The following is a 22,925-nucleotide window of genomic DNA, read 5'->3' on the forward strand; positions in this document are numbered from 1 at the left end:
GCCACTCTTCAAGCAGCTCACTTGGGTCCATTCAAAACTGATCCCATTGTGATACCCAAGGGGTAAACATCTTGGTATTAATTATACGTCCGCTGTTTCCAGGCTAAACCAACCAGATTCTCTGATGAAAGAGTAGATTCGTCTAAGACTTATCCTCGATAGCTCATCTTAGCATGATAGGAATGGTGTTCCGAAGATGCGTTCCCTCAGATTTATCAGAGCCGGGCATTGACAGAATAGGTGTGACACCGTCTCATCCTCTTCTTCATTATGGCAGCTCCTACAGTAGTCATTATACCGTAGGCCCAATCTCCTAGCATGTGTCCCAATTATACAGTGTCCTGTAATGAAGGAGACAATTAGCCTTATTTGCTCACGACGAAATTCCATAAGTAGATTCGTCCTGCTGGCATCATATACGGGCCAAGTAGACCTCGTTGTAACACAGAAAGACTCATTGGTCCACCTGCTCTGTGCAGATTCATATAGTGTCCGCTGAACAGCCATCTTGCATATAGCAAGGGAAATACCAGAAAAGGGGTCATCTCATCATCATCCATCATCGCCCCCATTTTGGCCAGTTCATCAGCTATACAATTACCCTGATTACCATCGTGGCCAGGGACCCATATAAGCGTTATCCTAGAATGTCTCGCTATCTCATTAAGGGATACCCGGCATTCCTCGGTTAACCTAGATGTCGTAAAGACACCCGCTATTCCTTTAACGGCAGCCTTGCTATCGGTAAATATACATATATCACCAGATATTTGATAAAACCTCAGCCAATTGGATGCACGTTTAATGGCCGTAATTTCCGCCTGAAGAGCCGTACAGAAGTTAGGTAGCCTGAAATAGGATTTAATCCCATAGTTCTCAATAAAGAAACCACCACCGACCCTATTGCCCCTCTTTGAGCCATCAGTAAATACCCTTATGACATGGGGGTAAGAGTCCGCGCTGCCATGAATCCCTATTCGGGATCTTAATATGGAAATGCATATCGAAAAATGGTTTTGCGATGCAGTAATCGACATTACTATGTAAGTACCCATAGTAATTCAGTATCTTGGAGTGCCCATGATCTTTACCATACCACGAACATCCAGCATTTAGTCTCACAGCAGAGTTGAGAGCCATTTGTATCACCATCAAATCAACTGGTAACCAGTTCAGGATAGTAAAAAGTGCCTTAGAGGGGGTAGTCCTTATAGCGCCTGTAATCAGTATCGCAATAGTCCTGAGAACTCGTTCCACAGCCTTACGGTGAGTAGCATTATCCAAGGCGTGCCACCACACCAACACTCCATAGAACAAGATGGGTTTAACAACTGCTTTGAAGATCCAACTGATACCCTTCGGCATAATACCCCAGTTTGTACCAATTGCCTTCTTACAGGAGTAGATGGCTACACAAGCCTTGTTAATCCTGTTTTGAATATTCAAATTCCAGGACAATCTTTTATCTAGAATGATGCCAAGATACTTCGCATTATCTCTAATCTCAAGACTGGTTCCATTCAGTCTAGGTGGTCTGAAGTCATCGATCTTATACCTCCTAGTGAAGAGAACCAGTTCCGTTTTTTGTGGGTTCACACTAAGTCCACTTGAAATACTCCACTCACTCAGTGTACTTAATGCTGATTCCATACAACTGGATATTGTATCCAGAAATTTACCAGATATAAAAACTGCAACATCGTCAGCATATGCGACTGTCTTGATCCTTCTGTTGTCCATCCTGATCAACAGGGAATTCATAGCCAGATTCCACAGAAGTGGTGATAAAACACCCCCCTGCGGGGTTCCACGATTGGCCACTTTTAAAACACTTACACCACCTAAAGTAGCACAAATGACTCTATAACCGAGTATCTTTTCGACTAGTCGGCGAACACATAGATCAATTCCCAGTTCATCCATCGCAGATAGGATGGCATCGGGCCTGACATTATTAAAAGCTCCTTCAATATCGAGAAAGGCAACAAGTGAATACTCCTTATGTATTAGCGACTCCTCAATGGAGCCAACTAGCGAATGTAGAGCTGTTTCCACAGATCTGCCTTTGGTGTAGGCATGTTGGGATTTAGAGATGAGTTCCGACGGAATGGTCATTCTCAGATATACGTCAATCACCCTTTCTAGGGTTTTCAGCAGGAAGGATGAAAGGCTAATTGGCCTATAATCCTTTGGTTTAGTGTGAGTCGCCTTACCACCTTTAGGAATGAAGACTACTCTGCATCTCGTCCACCATGTGGGGATATAGGTCCATCTAATACACGCTGTGTATATGCTAATGAGCCATGGTACAACTATTTCTTCGTTCCTTTGAAGATCAGCAGGAATAATGCCATCCGGCCCAGGAGATTTAAACGGGTCGAAGCTTTTGATTGCCCATTGGATTCTATCCCTGTTTATCGGAACAGAGTTATCACCCGGAGCAACAGAATCGGCAGCCCCATTCATAGTCTCATCATCGACTGGAAGGCAACCTGGAAAATGAGTATCTAATAGGACCTCAAGTGTTTCCTTACTATTCAGAGTCCATCTACCACAGGGTTTCTGGATATAGCTTGGTACAACCGGTGAAGTTGATAGAATTTTACGTAATCGGTTAGTCTCAGAGGATCCTTCCACGCCGCTACAGAAGTCCCTCCAGGCTTTCCTTTTCGCATTCCTCGTAAGGTTCTTAAAGTGGTTCACTGAGGACTTATATTCCGGCCAGTTACCCAGCCTCTTTGCCTCGTTGAACAATTTACGACACGCCCTTCTTGCGTGTGCAATCTCAGGGTTCCACCAGGGTGGCTTATTCCTACCCCTGCAGATATTCGGCTTACAGGCCAAATTAGTAGCTGATTGGAACGCTTCTGTAAGTGCCTCAACTGCTACCTCAATATCGTCCCTATTTTCAATAGTGGGCGGGTTTGGTAGAGACCGGGAGAGTACATCACTCTGCAACTCCCAATTGGTCTTTCTCCTATTTAGAATGGTATTATCATTCCTATAAGTTACACTGATATTGAAATCAATATATAGATGATCAGAAAAAGAGCAGTCGTCGGAGACAGCCCAATTGTTAATCATACTGTGGTACTCAGCACTCACAAGTGTTAAGTCTAGTACCTCACTTCTGTTTGAAACAATGAAGGTAGGTTCTGAACCTCTATTAACTACTTCCAAACTACTATTAAGTATGAAACTGAAAAGACTCTCACCTCTTGTGTTGGTGTCGCTGCTACCCCATACAATGTGGTGCGAGTTAGCGTCAGCACAGATAACCAATGGTATCCTGGACTCATTCGCCTTTTTCACAGCACTACGGATATCATCGTTTGGTGGATGCTCCCCGTGGTCATGCGCCATGTAGCTGGATATCAGCCATAACAAACAGCCTTCATTAGTTTCCCATGAGACTGCTACTGTATCTTCATTACTGTAATCAGACAGAATGAAGATTTTCAAAGAGCTTTTAGCCAATATACAGGATCTAATTTTACCTGCGCCTTTAGCGAAGTAGAGCTTATAGCCCTTCAGACATAGTCCACAGATACGGTCCTGATGGACCCAAGGTTCCTGGACCATGACTAGCTCCTCCCCGTTCTGAGCAATTCGGAGGAGCAGTGCAGCTGATGCTGCTTTAGAGTGGTGAAGGTTTATCTGTGTCACCCTCACCATGCTCCATTTTTACAATAGTGACGTCGGCGTCCTCCTGGTCAGAATTCAGGAGGGCGTCTTCGTCCACCACCTCATCCATCCGTTCAAAGAATGTACCAACTAGTTCGGAGACTGAGTTGGTATCTTCAGTGTCGGCTGGATCAGTGGCGTCATTGCAATCCATGCCCTCTTCCGAGAGCATGGGCTTTACATCACCTGAGGATGTATCGCCTTTGTTGTCGCTACGATAGACACGCAGGATGATCGTACCAAATCCATAGTAGACCTTCCCTTGTGCCTTCCTTAGCGGCCCCAAAGAGTCCTTATTCAGGACAACGATCGCTTTCCTTGAAGAGCCCTCAGCGTCCGTAACCTTAACAACTTTCCAGTCTTGAGTTGGAAGCTGTGGGTTACAGCACTGAAGGATCTCCAAGATCTCCTCCGGGCTAGATGGCTCAGCTGGTATTTTAGCTATGGATCTAGGCTTTCGGGGTATCTCACTCACAGATACCACCTCAAGCCTAGACCCCGGCCAAACCTCACCCAGTGATGCGACGGCAGTCTTTAGTAGCAACGCTGAGCGTTCATCCACACAAGACATAAGTTTTACGTGACCCTGGTACCAACCAGCGTCATCGCATTGTGGAGGAGTGCCTGGGTTCTCTTTGAGAACTTTCCAAAACACCCCTACCAGTTTTTGCTTCACCATATCCCAATTCAATTGGGATATGGATCCGTCATTCGCACTCCGGTCGATAACCGCCCTGACAAGACTGTCTTTGACAATCTCGCTAAAGGATTTAGCTAACGACCTTTGTGCCGCTTTGGGACGTTTAGGTCCCGGTTGCTGGCTCTTGGTCGCTGTATCCTCCTCTGAACGTTGCCGTTTAGGCCCCGCTGGTAATTCAGCAGAAGGAGGAGCGGTCTTGAGACCAGCAATATAGGCTTTCGCCCAGGAAAGCGAAGCTTGTTGCTCCTTAGTGAGATCCTCGACTTTTTTCGAGCCAAGTGCCTCAACAAAGCGGTAAGCGGAACGCCTGGTGGTAGCAGCCCTTCTAGCAGGGTTTTTATGCCTGGGGTTAGTTTCAGAGCCGGGATTGGCCAGGGGTGATGCGTCTTCAGGACAGGAGGATTCCTTCACAAGACCTGAGCGCACAGTTGGCATATGGGAAGCATCCGTGAGGGGCGACTTAGTCGCTTCCCCCTTAGAGGCACCCGAAACAGGGGGTTTAGCCGCCTTGACGACTTGGGCTTTCGCGGCTTTGGAGGTACTTGGAGAGAAGTCCAGAGGTACCTCGCCGCTTAGGTCACTACCACCTATTGCCTTGGATTGTTTACAATCAGCCAATCTGGGTATGCCAGATTGACCTCTTGCGACACCAGTAGCATGCAGACTAGTCTGGCCCGGTGTGATCACCTGACTAGCCTGAGTTGCAGTAGCATTCGACTCACCACAGCCCGAAACCATCGCTGTGGGAGTAGGGTCCCCGGAGATTATGAAGCCCCCGACCGGGTACATGGGGCTTGCCTTATTCTCTTCCATGTGTCCTGATGGACAATTAATTGCATTTTATACCTGCTGCCAGGTGTTGAGATAACTGCCGCCCCATTGGAGAAACAGACGCAGACCAACAGCCGCTGGTGGATTTCGGACGGACATTAAAGAGTCCTTACGGACCAGCCGGACTATCCACCTTAACCACCCCTCTCAATGAGCGGAAAATGGTTCGATGGAAATAGCATCTGATAGCCGCCCCAGAGGAGAACAGACGCTATCAGACAAGGGGAGGGTAGTTCTTAGTATCATGCTCAACGCGTGCCCTTCTGGAATGGGAGACCCTGCCAGAGACAGCCAACTCAAGTTAAACTGTCCCTTCCAGCATGGCCAACGCGAATCATCGCACTTAAGCCTCTACATCGCGTCAAGATGACTACCCATCGTAGAAAACAAAGCAATTAAAATTATTCTTAGACACTCTTCCATATGAGTGAAATTACTAAAGTATTGATACTCCATTCAAAAGTTTTGATAGTCAAAAATATCTACACTTTACATCACTAGATAAAAATTCTCCGGGTTCAACGTTTATCGGAATATGCTCTCGATTTATTTTGGAGCAAATCTTTCTTAATTTATGCGTGATATTGTTAATTTTTTATAATTTTGTTATGTGTATGACAATCATGTTAATATTCTACTATTCGTAACTTCTAATTCTTCTATATGTATGTGTATGTATGTGCAACTGTGATCAACCTTGACACAAAATATTTTGATTTTCTCCCTATTATTTTGAAAACCTTTGAGATTTTGTTGCGAAATAATATTTAATGCTTTTAGTAAACATATTTACAGAATTCGCGTTTCAAATACGAAAATGAAACTATGAGATTACTACAATTGTATTTTTTTCATTTGAAAGTACTTTACTCGTAAATATTCCTGTATTCTTGGCAAATAGTTTTTCCTACTTTTCTTTTTTCGAATTCTGTACAAAAGTTCATGTATGTTTTTCGTAGTTCACAATTGGTTTCACAAAAGTGTCACGTTTTGTGATTTTTTAGTTTCGTTAAAGAGAATTTATTTACTCAACTGATTTTGATAACATTCGAGTACATGCATGGAATGATTATTTGATTTACTTTTTAATGTTTGTACCGGTATTTGTAAAATACTGAAACTAAAGCATCGATATTTAGTTGTACATGTACATATATGTTAGTATGAATATTGTACATATGTATGTATGAATTATTTAAATATGTTTGTCTCCAGTGAATTATAACTCTTAGGAATGATGATGCAATATTATACATTATCTGTCAGATGTGCTCTGCACAATAATCAAATACTTTATTATTTTGGAGTCAATTAATTAATACTTTTTTATGAAAGAAGATACTTGAATTTCATCAAAATTGTGTGCTAAAAACAATAGTACCTATTTGAAAAGAATTTTAAAAAATGTTCACACGTGATGTATGTTTCATATGATCTGGACGACTTTGTAGGTCATGTGGTACACGTGAGAACAAGTCTTAGGGAGGCCAAGATCATCTGAGAAAATCCACGAACCAGTGTTCACTTCCGCCTTTGATCCGTCGGTGTAGATTGAGATGAACCTTCATTGTCCCAAGATTGCCCTGTCTATCTTTTTTAAGATGGCCAGACTCTTCGATTGTTAAAGCAGACTTAGCAAAAATGTATTTGATATGGATATCAAGGGTAGAAATACCTTTAGCATCGTATCTAGACTGTCTAGAATGGAATTCATATAGCCTGTAATTACAAAACAGGACACAGAAGTGGAGAAATCACACCACCTTCTGGTGTTTCCCTTTTCAGATCTTTCCTTATTCTAGCAATATCCAAATTCCTTACAACTTACATCCCAAATTTTCATCTCGATGTCAATAGAACTTATGTGGATTAAAAAAGCTGCAAGGTACTATTTTCAGTAAAGATACCATCCGGTTTCATCAGAAACACTCCCACCATTTCCTTTTTTCCCTTATGGTTTTCCACAAAGGTTGGCCGAAATGACATGTTGCCTGATCGGGATGGTATCTCTCGTCGCTCTGGTGCCATCAGCGTCCATCAGTCAAGGACGCAGTATATCGTGCGTCCAACGTCCTAACCAAGATTCCTAATCGGGAAAAATTTCCAGCGAATATTTTTTTTTTAAATTTTCGGGAATTTCTTTACAAGATTCCTTGCCAATCTTTATATTCACATATACATACATATGTATATTAGGCTGGTTCGAATTGTATGAACGATCAAAAATTAAAAAATCGTATAGCAGAAACTCAATCTACGGAAAATTCTAAAAAAGTATCCTCAAGAAACCATAGGTCTTAAATCAAATCTTATGTTGCGCATTTCGCCTTTTATTCAATTAAAAAACTATTAAAAAAAATAAATACTGAAATATCATTTGATAAAAGACGAAATCTGCAAGATAGGATTTGATTTTAGACCTATGGTTTCTTGGGGGAAATTTTTTAGAATTTTCGTTTTTTCGAGAAAAAAATCGACCCACCCTAATGTACTATATTCAGAAAAAATTTTATTTAAAACATGATTTGTAATTTTATTTAATTTTGACTTATTAGAAAAAAAATTAAAATTTCCCGAGAAACTCCAGGAAATTATGAACCCTAGTCCTGACGTAATGGATCTCCATTTTGCAGGGGCATGAGTCTCGGGATTTTGTCCGTCTTCGTTCGCTATCAGATGCTCAGTGTTCACCATGAGTTACAGGTTTCATATAAAACCCAAGTATAGGGTGGCATAATTAATTTCCTTTAAAATCTTACAAATCGATTGTCAAATATTTATTGTTAAGCTACGTTCACAATGCACATTTTTTTTCGCCCATAGGCCAAAAATAAATAAAACGATCACAAAATATTTAGACAAAATTTAAAAAATGTCTCTTAAATATCCAATCTTTTTAATGGCAAACAGATTTTTGCTGGAAATCTAAATGGATTTTTTAAAAATAAAATTAAAAGCATGAGCAAATATTTAATTGCAAAGCGCAGCTGAACGCTGGAAGAATAATTCAAAGCAAAAGTGCACTTCCAAACGGTCTTGCAATTGATGTAGTCTACAAAATTAAGGCCCTAATTTTGTAAATCACTTCACAAAGTGATATTTATATGGAAAGCAAAAACAAAATTTCAAAAATTTGAAAAATTTGTTTTTGTTTTATATACAAATTCTTAACAGAACAAACGCACCAAAATTCAAGCGTTGATTTGCCTTTCATAATTTTAAAACTTTGTATATAAAACAAAAACAAATTTTTGAAATTTTGTTTTTGCTTTCCATATAAATATCACTTTGGTGACGTGATTTACAAAATTAGGGCCTAAATTATTTTCAATGGATTTTGAAGTTAAAGGTGTCTTATTTTTGCATATGTACAAACAAATCTGATCCATGGAGCTGATAATTTTCGTAATTGAAAACACAAAAAATAACAAAAATATCTATTCAATAATTTTTGTATTTAAATTTCAAACAATAACGAAAATTGTATATTCAGTTGTCAAAATTATCAAATTCAAAACTCAAAATTCAATAGAAAATATAAGAAAATTTGGTTTTTAAGCACATGTATACTTGATTCAATTATAAAATAATTGAAACCAGTTCATATATATTTGAATTGAAACGGTTTAAGAAATTGTTTTTTCTGTGTAAGCAATCATGTAGTAGTGTCAATAGGTGAATTATCGGAGGAAGCAGCTGAAGCGAAAAATAAGCATATAAAACAGTTTAGATTGCTACGTACTCGAAAAATATCGCGCACTGCTACAAATACAGAACTTTTAAATAGGCTGTTTTAAGTTCAGATCCATTTATTTCTGGAGGCCAAACTTACCAACAAAGAAAACAAGTAGTTTAAGTCAAGGAGTTTTAAATTTGATTAATCTATATATATAAAAATGGCATCACGTGAGAACGGCTGGAGCGATTTGGCTGATTTTTTTTATTCGATTCGAAATTTTCAGGAGATGGTTTGTAAAGAAAAAAAATTCTAAAACTCGGAAAATTTTGTTTTGAGTCCAGACAATTGTAATAAAAAAGCTCCCTAAAGTATGCAGTAAAAAGTTAGATATTTTATTTGCAAATAAATAAGAACAAGCAGGTGCAGGTGGGTTGGAGAAACTTGAAGAACTAACATTAGTAAATGCTACCGGGCGAAGCCGGGTCCGTCAACTAGTATTTGATATATATTAATGTCTTATTTTACCTTACTACCTTATATTACTTAGTAATACCTCATATCCTAGTCAATATGGCTTTCGAAAGGGTTGTGGTACATATGAAGCAGTGGTGAATGTGGTCAATTATATTTGTGATGGTTTGGATAGAGGCTTTAGAGGAGTTGGTGCTATTTTTTATGATTTTTCCAAAGCTTTTGATCTTGTAAATCATTCAATAATAGCTGAAAAATTAAAATTTTATGGTGTAAGAGACAGGGAATTAGAATTTTTTAAAAGTTATTTGCAAAACCGCAAGCAGTATGTGCAAATTAATAAAAGCATAAGTTCAATGGCTAATGTCGAATATGGAGTTCCTAAAGGGAGTGTGCTGGGGCCTTTATTGTTTAACATTTATGTTAATGACATCAACAATTTGGGGCTAAATGTAAAAATTATAATGTATGCTGATGATTTATATCTACTATACCCATATAAGGAAAATTTAATTTTTAAAATACCTGCAGAAAGAGATGCATCATTAATTAAAGAATTTGCCAGAATAAATAAATTAGTGTTAAATCATAACAAAACAAAATTAGTACGTTTCAGACCTCAACCACATCGAATTTCTGGAGAAGATCCTTTGTTTATAGATGGAAAAGAAATCATTGAAGTCGACTCAATAAAGTTTTTGGAAATTATCCTGCAAAGTAATTTAACATGGAATCATCATATTAAATATGTTCGATCGAAAATATCTCCAGCACTTGGTATTCTTTTTAAACTAAGACATAAACTTGATGAAAAACCCAAATATATAATTTTTCAAGCTCTGGTTCAAAGTCATCTTAACTATATTGCACATGTTTATGTTAAAGGCTGTGTTTAATCTGCCGCAAATATATCCGACATTGCTGCTGTATAGGGATATTGCTAAAAAAGTCTTACTAATATATGGTATTTACAAACTGCAGCTATTGACTTATATTTATAAAATAATACATGGAATTGGACATCACACAATCAGATTTTCTATCAACCAGACTGTTTTTAATACAAGAAACAACTTGAATTTATGGATTTCTAGATGTCGTCTAGAAATCACAAAACAAAGAATTGAGTATATTGGTAGTTTAGAATACAATAATTTGCCGCAGTCTATAAAAAACTGTTCGTCAATATCGTTGTTTAAGAAAAAACTTAAAGATTTTTATTTAAATAATATTGAAATGCTTTTAATATAGTATAAATTATTAAATTGTCTAATGTAATATTATCTCTTTTTAAATTTTTTAAATCAGTTTTTGAAGCATTAATAATTTGTATATTGTAGCCAACGTTGTCTCAACAATGCCCTAGAGGCGCTGAGACCATATTAATGAAAATTGTAATTTTTTGAATTAATGAATAAAAACAAACAAAAAACAAAATAAAAAAAATATTGCTATATATAACTCTGTATAACTTTTTAATTTAGTTTTTTTTTAGTGTATAATTCAAATGAATTAAAATGGAATAAAAATTTACTAAAATTGTTTAAAACAAACGAATTTTCATACTGAAATACTTTATTTCAAAAATCCATAAAACAAATCTAAAAGCCAGTGGTTAATATTTTTTCTTAAAAATTTGCAAACTTTATGTTCTTCGGGCATGCTATGAGGTGATGGGATATTGGTTTTGGACCGCTTGTCCATATAAGGAAACCACTGTACAATGGCAGAGTCACTCTGCCATGTTAATGATAACATTTGAATGTTAACTCCAGAGTTAAAATAATAGAAATTATTCGAGTGGAATAAAAAGTGATAACCAAATTTGAAATCAAATAATTACAAAAGAGAAAGAAATATGATTTACTGCAGAGTGGACTACTCCATCATTTGAAATGTAGGTTTATAGTCAAATCAGAATAGTTATACATATAATTAGAGTTTTTCTTTTCCCGCACTTTTTCATTTCCGGGAAATCGGGATTCATCTTAAAATTTCATATACAAAACTGTCACCATTTGTCATTTGTATTGGAATGACTTAAATTTCCATTAGATATTGTTCTACCTTCGTTAGATTCCAATTAATTCGCAAAAAATAAATATTTTACTTTTTAATTTTAAACTGGGAATTTTTTGCTTATTAATCAAAAATTAAGTAAAGATGTTAACTAAAACATGAAGAAACCCCAATAATATTAAACAAAATTCAATTCCAAGGAAGGTGGTTTTATTCCAAACATTTTCGTTTGACTCTTTGTGAAAAAGAAAAATACTGAAATAATTCCATTTTCGATCGGAATGGAATTCTGTGACAGCCCTGAATATTCACGAGTTTTTGGAATAATTTGAATAAGGAACTTGTTATTGGTCTATTTGGGTTAAATCTTTTTTGTTGTGTGAATCTTCTGCATTTGTTTTGGAGCTTTAATAATACTCTGCTACAAAATAACACTTTTTGTCAGAACTTGAAAAGTGTATAGTTTTTTTTTTTTTATTCATATGGACTGGGGGAGAAAATACTAAAAAAGGTGTTAATGAAAAGTTGAATAACTTTTACAATTTTGATCCGATTTGAGTAATTAGAATCATGTTTTGTTAAGAAATTTCCTTTATACATTAGTATACATTTTTATAAGTTTTCATAGCAAAATAAGCAATGAAAAGCTATTAAAGTCAAAAAAGTTGATAAATTTTGTTTTTCTTTTAGACATTCTTAACAAAAACAATACATATAACTTACAAATGTATCAAAAACTGCACGTCATTTTAAAGCGTAATCAGTTTTCTTTCCAAACCCGTTAACAAATTTAAAGTCTGACAAAAACTGACTGAGTTACAGATCTATAAGTTGACGAACATCACGGAAAACGGTTTTTTCAGGATAACTTCTGAATTTGAGTGTGTTTCTGAAATTTTTTGACACGATTTGTAATGTACTCAACAAGCTCTATAACTCACGCTAGGTCGTTTTCCAAGTTTTATTTTCCATCGTAGCACCGTGTAATTTTTTAGAAAAAGTCAAGTTCAAAAAACAGCACATAAAACTAAGGAAAATAATTCCGGGGAATTCTCGCACAATTTCCTGGGATTTCGGGATTGGAAATTATGGGGAATTCCCGGGATTTTCTGTCCCGGGAATTCCCGTGAAAAACTCTACTCTAATCTAAAGATATACAAAAATATTTCGCATTAATGAAAATTTTCTAATTTAACTATACTTTCCGAAGATTTTATCAGGTTTATTTAAGCATTGGTCGAGTATATAACCATTCTTTAGCAGCATATTCTATTTCTGCATATAACTAATTTAACTTTGTTGCCGTACATATTACCTTAAAATGGAAGCTCAATACTTAAATCTGTTGATTTCTTAGAAACCTCTGAAGATTTTCGCCATGTGAGTGGGCTGAGTGAAATTCGACTTTTTTTAACTCGTTTTATTTCGTTTAACAAATGCCTGCTTTATAACTACGTAGTAAAATAGTGATCAGTGTGTTCTTCTTTTATTTTCCATCTTAATGATTTATCAATCGTTTGTAATGCAAAAGCCTTTTTAATAGCACAATTTATAGTAGCAGTTTTCACCTTCAAACATACATTTAACCGGTGCTCAGCAGGACACAACACTTTAGCCAAATCGAATTGCCACTACACAATAATCTTGGGACATAGAAGACGATTGGAAGAATGAGTAACTAAAATATTTGTGTGCCCTACAATTTATAGCTGCAGTCAGCATCAAGTATTTGAAATGTGTAATAAAATTAATTATTTCAATTTATAAAAAAAAATTATTAGATGTGTAAAATAGTATGTCGACTTTACGAATGTAGACAAAATTGAAAAAATAATAATATCCTTAAGCATGTTATTTTTTGATAAAACAAATATTTAGTTAATTTTCAGGGAAAAAATTAATCTAAATATGCCTAAACAGAAAAAGACATCCAGTACAATTTCGCACATTGGGGGAATATAAAAACATGGAAATAAATTTGTTATTTCTATAGAAGACTTTATGACAGCCGTGTTCATAAGGCCCGAAGTGGGCTGACTTCTACAAAAAACCCCGATATTATAATAAAATTAATTAATTTCTGACTGCCTGTGGGTGGTCATTTTTAAATATCTAATAAAACTACTATTTGTTTAAATATCTGAATATATTTTAACTCAGATTATATTGATATTTATAGAAACATATCTTTATAGTACAAATACATATAACATATCAAAAGAACCGATTAGAGTGTGCCATTATCGGTGTTAACTTACTAAATTTTGTTTGTATATAGATATTTATATCCATTTGAATACACTGTCATTTACCTGCAGGGATGGTTCATCCCAAAGCGGACAGATTGAAACGAACTTTACTACAGTAATTATGCACTGGCTACCGGCTGATCTGATGGCAAAACAATTGGCCATAAATTCGGCGGTTAGGTTAAGTACTGTTGGAGCATGGAGGTCTAGTTGTACTGGCCATGCGTCTATTTTGGGCAGTATATCTTATCTCCCTGCTAATATTGACTACTGCACTCCCTTACCATTTATTGACAGACGCTTCTCTGTGTCATTGACGGGTGGGTCTCATTCTTCCATGGACACGTTTGTCATATACACAGATGGCTCTAAGTCTGCGGATGGGGTGGGTGGAGGCTTCTATATTCCCCATCTTCAGAAGAGGGTGTGTTTCAGGCTACATGATCATTGTAGTGTAATTCAAGCTGAGATTTCAGCGATCAAAAGGGCGGTACACTGGATGAAGTACTATAGGCTATTTGGTGTGAATATCCGAATCTGTACCGACAGTAAGCCTGCAATTAAATCCCTATCTGGCGTCTACTCGACATCCAGATTGGAATATGAATGACGGGTATCTCTTAATGAGATGGCGAGACATTCTAACCTGGAGTTATTCTGGGTGCCTGGTCACTCTGGTGTACCTAGCAATGCTATTGCGGATGAACTGGCCAAAAGAGGCTCTCGTCTACAAATTGACGAGATCGATAACTTGGTCGGTTCACCGCTGTCTTGCTGTAAGTCAATCATACAGCGTAAATTATTTGAGTCTGCTCAACTGAGATGGTCTAACTCGACAAACTGCACGATATCGAGACTCACCTGGCCCGTTTATGACCATCGTAGGTCAATGTCCCTGACGGGGCTACCTCGGGCTAGGCTTCGAGCTCTGATGTCAGTGCTCACGGGGCATTGCTTGATAGGTGAGCATGCTAGGAGAATGAATACTCCATATAATGACTTCTGTAGAAGTTGCCATGATGAAGACGAGAATGAGACGATTGAACATCTCCTCTGTCTTTGCCCTGCCTTAGCAGGGGTGCGGACTGCGACAATAGGTAGTCCATTTTTGCACGGCCTAGCGGATCTATCTACTCTGGATATCAGGAGGATGGATTCGTTCATTCGTGCGTCAGGTTGGTTCGGCATTGAACCCAGTTCTGACATGTGAAGAATCTCTTGAGGTCCTGAGCATGATCTTTAGGGTAACACAAAGGGACCAATTTCATGGACCCAAGTGAGCTGGCTGATAACTAGCTGCCTTCATAACCTAACCTAACTACAGTAATTATGTATTAATAGTGTTTATCAAATCTTTATCAAATTTAATGTTGTACAATATATTGCCTGGTTTAAAAGTTATGTGCAGTTATGTAACTACACTTTTGTGAAATATTTTTATTTTTTTTTTTAATTTTTAAGACTTCAAATTTTTTAACCTGAAAAGTCGTTACCTATGATTTGATAAACTCTTGCAATTAGGGATGCCAATCACGAAATCCCGATCCTGAAAATCTCGGGATTTTTCGGGATCGGGATTTCCCAAATCCCTGGATTTGTGTAAAAAAATCCGGGGATTGATGGATGAATCCCGGAAAATTAAGTGATTTTTGATATTTGAGGAACATTTTTGAATTTCTTAAAATACCTAGAAAGCTAAATTTCATCATACTTATAATACTAACTCGCTTCAAATCCAAACGGAGCCATATTTTTAATCAGGGAGCAGCAGGTCTCCCCTGTATTGACTGACTTATACACAAGTTTATTAATAAATTCGCGTTGAATATGATCGATGAATCAAAATTTTTTGGAAATAAATCTGGCATTTCTAAATAAATAGGACGTGGTCGTAGCCAAGGAGTGTTCAAGTTTAAATTATTAAAGTGGGCCTTACAAATGCTCCAGGGGCGTCACTATGGGAGCTCAAAGTAGAGTACCTTCGTCATGTAAAATGTATAAACACGTGCAATTTTTTTGTTTCAAAGAATTTTATATTTTTGGTCTCATAGTAATGGCAATGTACGCTTTCCTAAAAATTCTTTTACTATGAACATAGCATATGTACTCAATACAAAAGTTATAAAATTTTAAAGTTCAGAATGCGGGTATAAATATGAAAGATTTATTTATTTATGAAAAATTAATTTAAATTTAATGCATTAGTTTTAGCTTTTTATATTTTTTAAATAGTTTTTATTGTTAAATTTGATGTTTTTGACGTTTAACTAAAATTCCGAAGTACCGAAAATTTTACTTCTTACTTTTCTAAAATCCCCAATCCCGAGATTTGTAAAACCCAGTACCGATTGGCATCCCTACTTGCAATACATAAAAACTGTGGTAAATATCTTTAAAATTGGAAATGAGAAATCACGAAAGTGCTGTTTTATGTCTGCTTTGGGATGGATTCTCCCTGTACTTAAGAACATCTGTACAGAGTACAAAATAATAACAATAATAATATTCATATAAAAAATAAGCACAAGGAATAATCCAATTCAAAATGAGAATGAAATAAGAGAAAAAAAAAACGAATAATAATGAAAAGGTTTTTGAGATACTGACAACATATTAAGGAGTGAGATCGAAAAATTCTTAACACACGTTTTTCATTACATTTTTTAACCCAAGTATTATTTGAATTTTTTTTTGATCAAGTTACCTTTGAAAAACATGTCAGTTATTATGTGTAATGTCAATTATATTAATTTTTTTGTTAATCTGATTAAAATGAGTGACCAGAAAAAAGTGCGTACTGAAATTATTAAATATTTTCAACAAAACCCAACTTGGTCTTACAAAAAGTTGGCCAAGCATACAAAGGTCTGCCGTCAAACTGTTTCCAATGTTATTAAACAGTACCGGGAGAACTTGTCAGTTGATAGAAAACCTGGTTCAGGTAGAAGGAATGGTCCACATGATGTTTCTAAAGCCAAAAAAATAGAACGCATTTTCAAAAGAGCTCCCAACACATCCGGTAGGAAAGCAGCCCGGTTAGCTCAGTGCTCGGACTATTTGGTACGAAAAGTTAAAGCTAATGCAGGTTTAAAAACATACAAGGCTCAAAAAGTTCCTGACAGGAACGCTACTAAAAATTTAGAGGCCAAAAACAGAGCACGGAAATTGAAGTCAAGTTTTATAAAAAAATATTCTTGCTGCATAATGGATGACGAAACGTATGTTCTGGCAGATTTTTCGCAACTTCCAGGTCAAAAATTTTATGTTGCTGATGCTCGAGGGAATGTTGAAGAAAAGTTTAGGACCCAAAAGCAGACAAAATTTCCCAGAAAGTTCTTGGTATGGCAAGCAATATGCAGTTGCGGCAAAAGAAGCCACTCATTTGTTACAACGGGCTCTATAAATACCGAAATTTACATCAAGGAATGTTTACAAAAAAGGCTGCTTCCATTCATAAGACTTCATAATGTGTCCACTTATTTTTGGCCTGACTTGGCATCCTGTCACTATGGCAAACAAGCCCTTGAGTGGTACAAGAACAATAATGTGGTATTTGTACCAAGAGAGGCAATTCCTCCAAACTGCCCGGAGCTAAGGCCAGTGGAGAGATATTGGGCTCTTGTTAAAAGAGAATTGAAGAGTACAAAAAAGGTGTCCAAAAGTGTGGTAGATTTTAAACGGAGATGGACTACATGTTCGAGCAAAGTGACAGAAAGCACTATAAAAACGTTAATGGAAGGGTTTCCGAAAAAGGTTCAAAATTTCATCACTAGTGATTAAAACTATAAAAATAATTTTTTTTGTAAATTGTAATAATAATTTCAATCAAATAAAAAAAAAATTAAAGCTGTAAGTTTAGTGGTTTCTTTTTTATAAACATATATGTATGTTAAGAATTTTTCGATCTCACTCCTTACATTACTCGCTCGATAAATCAAAATGTTTGGCTGCTTAACCTTAAGCTTTTGAATGGTTTGGCTGATTCCAGTGTTGTTAAAATTATGGGGACACTGGCGTGTTTGGGCTGTATATCATCCAGCACATGCATGCATGTACGAATACGAGTACGTTCGAGTAGTGTGGCTTGGAAAACAGTAAAGTGCCGCTTGTGGATTTCGTCTGTTTTTCTTTTACGGTTCATAAAGCAAATTTCATTTTTAAATATTTTAAAAGTCAACATTGTTGGTGTCAAAGCCATGGCTGCCGCTTGTCGCTGGTCTGGTATTTAAATGTATGGATGGTCATCCTATCAGCAGGCAGTGTCAGGCACTTTATATACACACGCACATACATACAGACAAATATATAAATGTACATTATTTTAGAAACGTCAAAGAGACAACTTCGGGGGCCAGAATAAGAGCAATCCTAATTTGAAGCTCATTGCACAGTGCTTTAGATGCGAGTCAAAATTTAACATTTCTCGAATAACATTTCAAAACGTATCGACTTTGTAAGAAGTTTAATGTGATTTGTTATTAATTCAATTATAATTATTGTCGAAAATTGCACACTCCGCAAAATTTGGAAATACCATACATTAATGTACATTATATATGAGGCCATCAGTGCAAAAGTGGTGTAACTCACAATTTTTGTTGGTTGCTGTTCTGATTTTACATACATTCCTTACATTACCAACTATCAATATAAAGTGGAGTAAGCCACATTTTGGTATTCAAAAGCAGATGGAGCTGAAATATCGTTTTTGCACAGAGCAGAATATAACAAAATAATTGAGCAAAAGTGGTGTAAGTTACCCCTACCCCTAAGTAACTAGTTTGGGGTCTCAGTTATCCACATAAAAGGAATTGTGATAAATGTGTACAAGATCAAGTAACCACTGTGCATCCATGAGCACAATGCAGGAAAGGTGTTAATGTTTATTATCATAAAAACTCATTGAATACAAAGTGCGTAAAAGGCTTATCTGGCCATGCAATATTTTACATTTGAATTTGATGAAAATAAGAATTTTTATGTGTGTCTGTATGAATAACCATACAAACAATTGTTTTAGTGGATTTATTGTGGCCCCGTTTGTATGAAACTAACAAAAGTTTTCGATATTTCCAATTAAAGTCGAAATTAATTATTTTATGTACTATTTGATGGTCAACATTTTGTTTCGGGACCTAAAGTGATAAAATGGTTATTTCCATACGTTTTTATTCCCATATAATTTCTTAGCCTAGTGAAATACTATTTTAAAATTTCATCTAGTATTTATAAATTTTGGGACTAAAATCTATAAATCGTTGTTGAAGCACAATAACAATTTGTTTTAACTATCATAATAAATTAGGACATTATGACAATATGACTTAATAGTAGACTATTTGCATCCCCCAAATGTGTATTTTGAAATACAACATATCTTAGACATTTTTTGGTAATGAAAATTGGCGAAACAAATGTGGAAAGTTTTGTGAAATTTTCAATCAATCAATTTTCATCTGTCAATACTATTTGAATGTTGATTATGCTCAGTTATATGTATATACATTAAATTAAGCACAATTATAACAGTTTTTAGCACTCGGATCTGCGTCTAACTTTATTAAGAAATCCACTTACAATGTTCAAAAAGTAAAAAATATAAATAAATTCACCAAAACGTTGGCATCAAAATTTAGCACCTTATAACTTTGTACCGGATGGTGATTGAGTACTATCGCATATTATAATATTCTTCCCCGATATTTGCTGAACAGTTCTTTTATACAACTCTAAATCCAAAAGTTGAAATTTGTTTCAATCAATTTTTAATTTTTTCAACTTTAGGAAACTGCGAGTATAACTAACAAAGATATACATAGATAGACCTTGAATTCTGAAACTTTGCAATTTTGTTTCTAGTATTGCCATTGACATAAAATTATTTGCAGTTTTTTTTTTCAAAATCGTAAACACTTAAGATTTTAAAAGAAACGAGTTTTTGACCATATACAAAATTGTAACAACCATAATAATCTAAACATTCCTTATAGTTCGGCAACAAGACACAGCTCACTTGAATTCACAAATTGGTTCCTTTGTGAAAGCGTTGATACAATCCAATTCTATAACTAATAGTTGATAGAGACTGCACTGCTTACACGTAGATAGTGTAAACATAGCTGCCAGATTTGACGATTTTTGGTTTCAAACTAGCGATTTGACGAATTCTTTCTCGAAAATTACGATTTTTCGCATTATGAAAATATGGTACTATTTTTTCCCAAATTCATCTGGCAGCTCTGAGTGTAAAGCTACATTTCATTCACTACACAATTGCTTGTGATGTCCACTTGTTCACTCATCGATATAAGTACGACTGTCAATTGTCTCGCCATTACATTTATAGAATGTCAGTCCAGGGTCACTGTCCCTGTCAGGGACAGTTTGACAATCAGTTATTGTCCGATATTGTTATACTTCAACCAAATTATTGTTATTTTGATGGTCGATATTAGAACCGTCCGTACAATCGTTAAAGTGCAATAACCAATACAATACGTTAGATATTGTATCTGAGTCATTTCATTTTGGGTTCCCATGCTAATGGAGTTACTCGTGAACGACGTATTCAACTCTACTTTGATGGCATCATTTTATCTCTTTGATTACACTAGAAGTTAGGTCTTACTCAGCTCCTGAGTCTCTGTGGTATCATGTTCAAGTGAATCCTTGAAACATCCACTGAAACATCTACAAAATAGACAACAGTTTTGCAGTTCATGGAACAATTTATGGCCAAGTTCCACAGAAGCGGATATAAGGCACCCCCTTGAGATATGCATCTTTTGGTCGGTATTATAGACTGAACGCATAATCCAAACAGTGCATAGCTGCTCCAATAGTCGCTGATTTCACATGTTAATGAGTATCAGCAAGATGTGTGATAAACTCATTTGTCTATTGAACATGACTCAATAAATTGTTTGAGTCTTTCTCTATTTTGTGCTAACGCTTCTCCCCAACTCTTGCCACTGATATTTAATTCGGCCTCAATCTGTCTTCTCCATGTATGATCTTGCGGTAGTCTACTTTCTAAGAGTGTGACCGATCCAACGCCATTTTCGTCTCCTTATTTCAATCGGTAGGATTTGTTGGTTTGTTGTTTCCCAGAGCGTATGATTAGATATGGTTCTCGGCCCGAATACACGTTGGATCTTGCGAAGACATTGGTTAACGAATACTTTAATTTTTCGTATATCACGAGTGGCAGCGTTCCAAGTGTCCGAACCGTACAGAATAATCAATGTGGGTCAGGCAAGATATTCCGTCAACTCTTAAGGATTAGTTTCCTTTGAGGCTGCTAATTGAATTCCAGATCTCGTCCATGGTGGGACATGCGGAAATGATGTATGTGTCATCAAGGTGAGACGGATTCCGTTAAACCTGTTGCTCTTCTGTAGTCGCAAGTTCGCCCCTCTTAGGGGCCTTTGCGATGTCGTATAACCATGCATGAGCTTCCTGAGAGACATATACATATCGCTGGCACGATGGTTATCTGCTGCGATTTGATTCCGTCCAGCCATCTGCTTTTATTTGGACGAGTACTACGTTTCACTTCTCTATCGATCTCGTTGTAACATGTCTGGCAAGTGAAGTTTAATTAGGGTTGCCAAATGTCCCGATTTTCTCGGGATTGTCCCTTGTCCCGCTCGGGATTCGTAATTCCCGCTTTTTTGGATTTTCCACATCTATTAACTACCTTTTTCGTATCTAGTTTTAAAGTTGATTTTTAATTAAATATTTATTAAATTAAAAAAAAATCATCTATGTATGTTGAAAATGTATAAAAAAAATTCAACAAAACAATTAAGTGGAACTGATTTGTATGTATTTCCCGTGTGTAAATATTTTTGAAGAAATGTGTTCGTATACTTAAGAGTTAGTTTTCAATCTATGTTAAATTCTAAAACAACATTTCTACATATGTTTGTATAGCTCAAAAAATGGATCTTAGTGATCAATCGACTCAGAATAAATTAAAAATGTACCCCCTTCATTACGTCCATCTTCTGGCTGGTTGACAAAGTTTATTTTTGCTTCATAAATGTCGAACTTTGTGCCAACAAAGCGTCATATGAGGGAAGTTTTGCTTTACTTCTTTAATTTGAAAAAAGTGCCACTGAAGCAAACCGATTGCTCAGCAAACCTTATGGTAAATATGTTCCATTGGTGTCAAAGTGCGAGAGATTGTTGGATTGGTTCTGAAGTGGTTATTTTGACACGGGAGACAAATATCGCCCAGGCTAGACAAATAAGTTTGAAACTCAAGAATTAGAGGCATTACTCAATGAAGATAGTTGTCAAACTCAACAAGAGCTTGTGAAATCATTGGAAGCTACTCAATCAGCAATTTCAAAACGTTTGCAGCAATCAGGATTCATTCAAATTGAAGACACCTTGAAATACTATTTTCTATATTTTATGAAATGCTGCAGTACCTGTTAATAATTACTTAAAATAAAGTGGTTGGGAAGTTTTGTTTCATCCTCTTTATAGTCCAAACGTTTATAGTCCGACTACTATTTGTTTCTATCGAAGCAGAATGCTCTCTCTGCAATACGCTTAACTCTTGGCCTCAAAAGATGTGCAGTTCTTTTGGCCCGGAATCCATATGTTGCCAGAAAGATAGGAAAACGTCATAGCTAACAATGGTCAATACTTTGAATAAATTTATATTGTACAAATGTTTCAAAATAAAAGCGAAACATTTGAAAAAATCCCGCATTTAGTAAATTTCCAAATCAAATTAAAGTAGCAAACAAACAAAAGATGTATTATAAGATTTACACATTTATTGCGTAAATTTACAATTTGGGAAAAATTCAGTGTTAAGATAGTTGAGGTATAATTTATTATCTTTTGTCCCGTGTAAGTTTTGAAAATCCTGCCATTTTTCACCTATTTTTAAAATTGTGCCGCATTTTGCAAAAATAAAACTGACAACCATAAGTTTAATACTAAGATTTCGTGCTTTTAAGTCTATAGGTCGCATGTTTCCTCTATTGCCGGCATTTCGAATAGCTTAAAATGTTATACGTATCCCACGATGTCGAAAGAAAAACGATTCGAACAAATTTGTATGAAAACTATTCGAAAGAATTTTCATACAAATTTTTTCGACTCATTTTTCTTTCGAAATCGTGAGCCAGGCTGTAAATAAAATTCTTTGCAGTGTGAATTGAAATTATTTTTTCTCAACGCATCCATGCCTGTTATGGCCATTCATTGTGGAATTTCATTTTATGCAGATTTGTTATGCGACATAATTCATTTATTTGGATCTGTAGCAAAT

Source organism: Calliphora vicina, chromosome 3, assembly GCF_958450345.1.
Source record: "Calliphora vicina chromosome 3, idCalVici1.1, whole genome shotgun sequence".
Taxonomy (NCBI): domain Eukaryota; kingdom Metazoa; phylum Arthropoda; class Insecta; order Diptera; family Calliphoridae; genus Calliphora; species Calliphora vicina.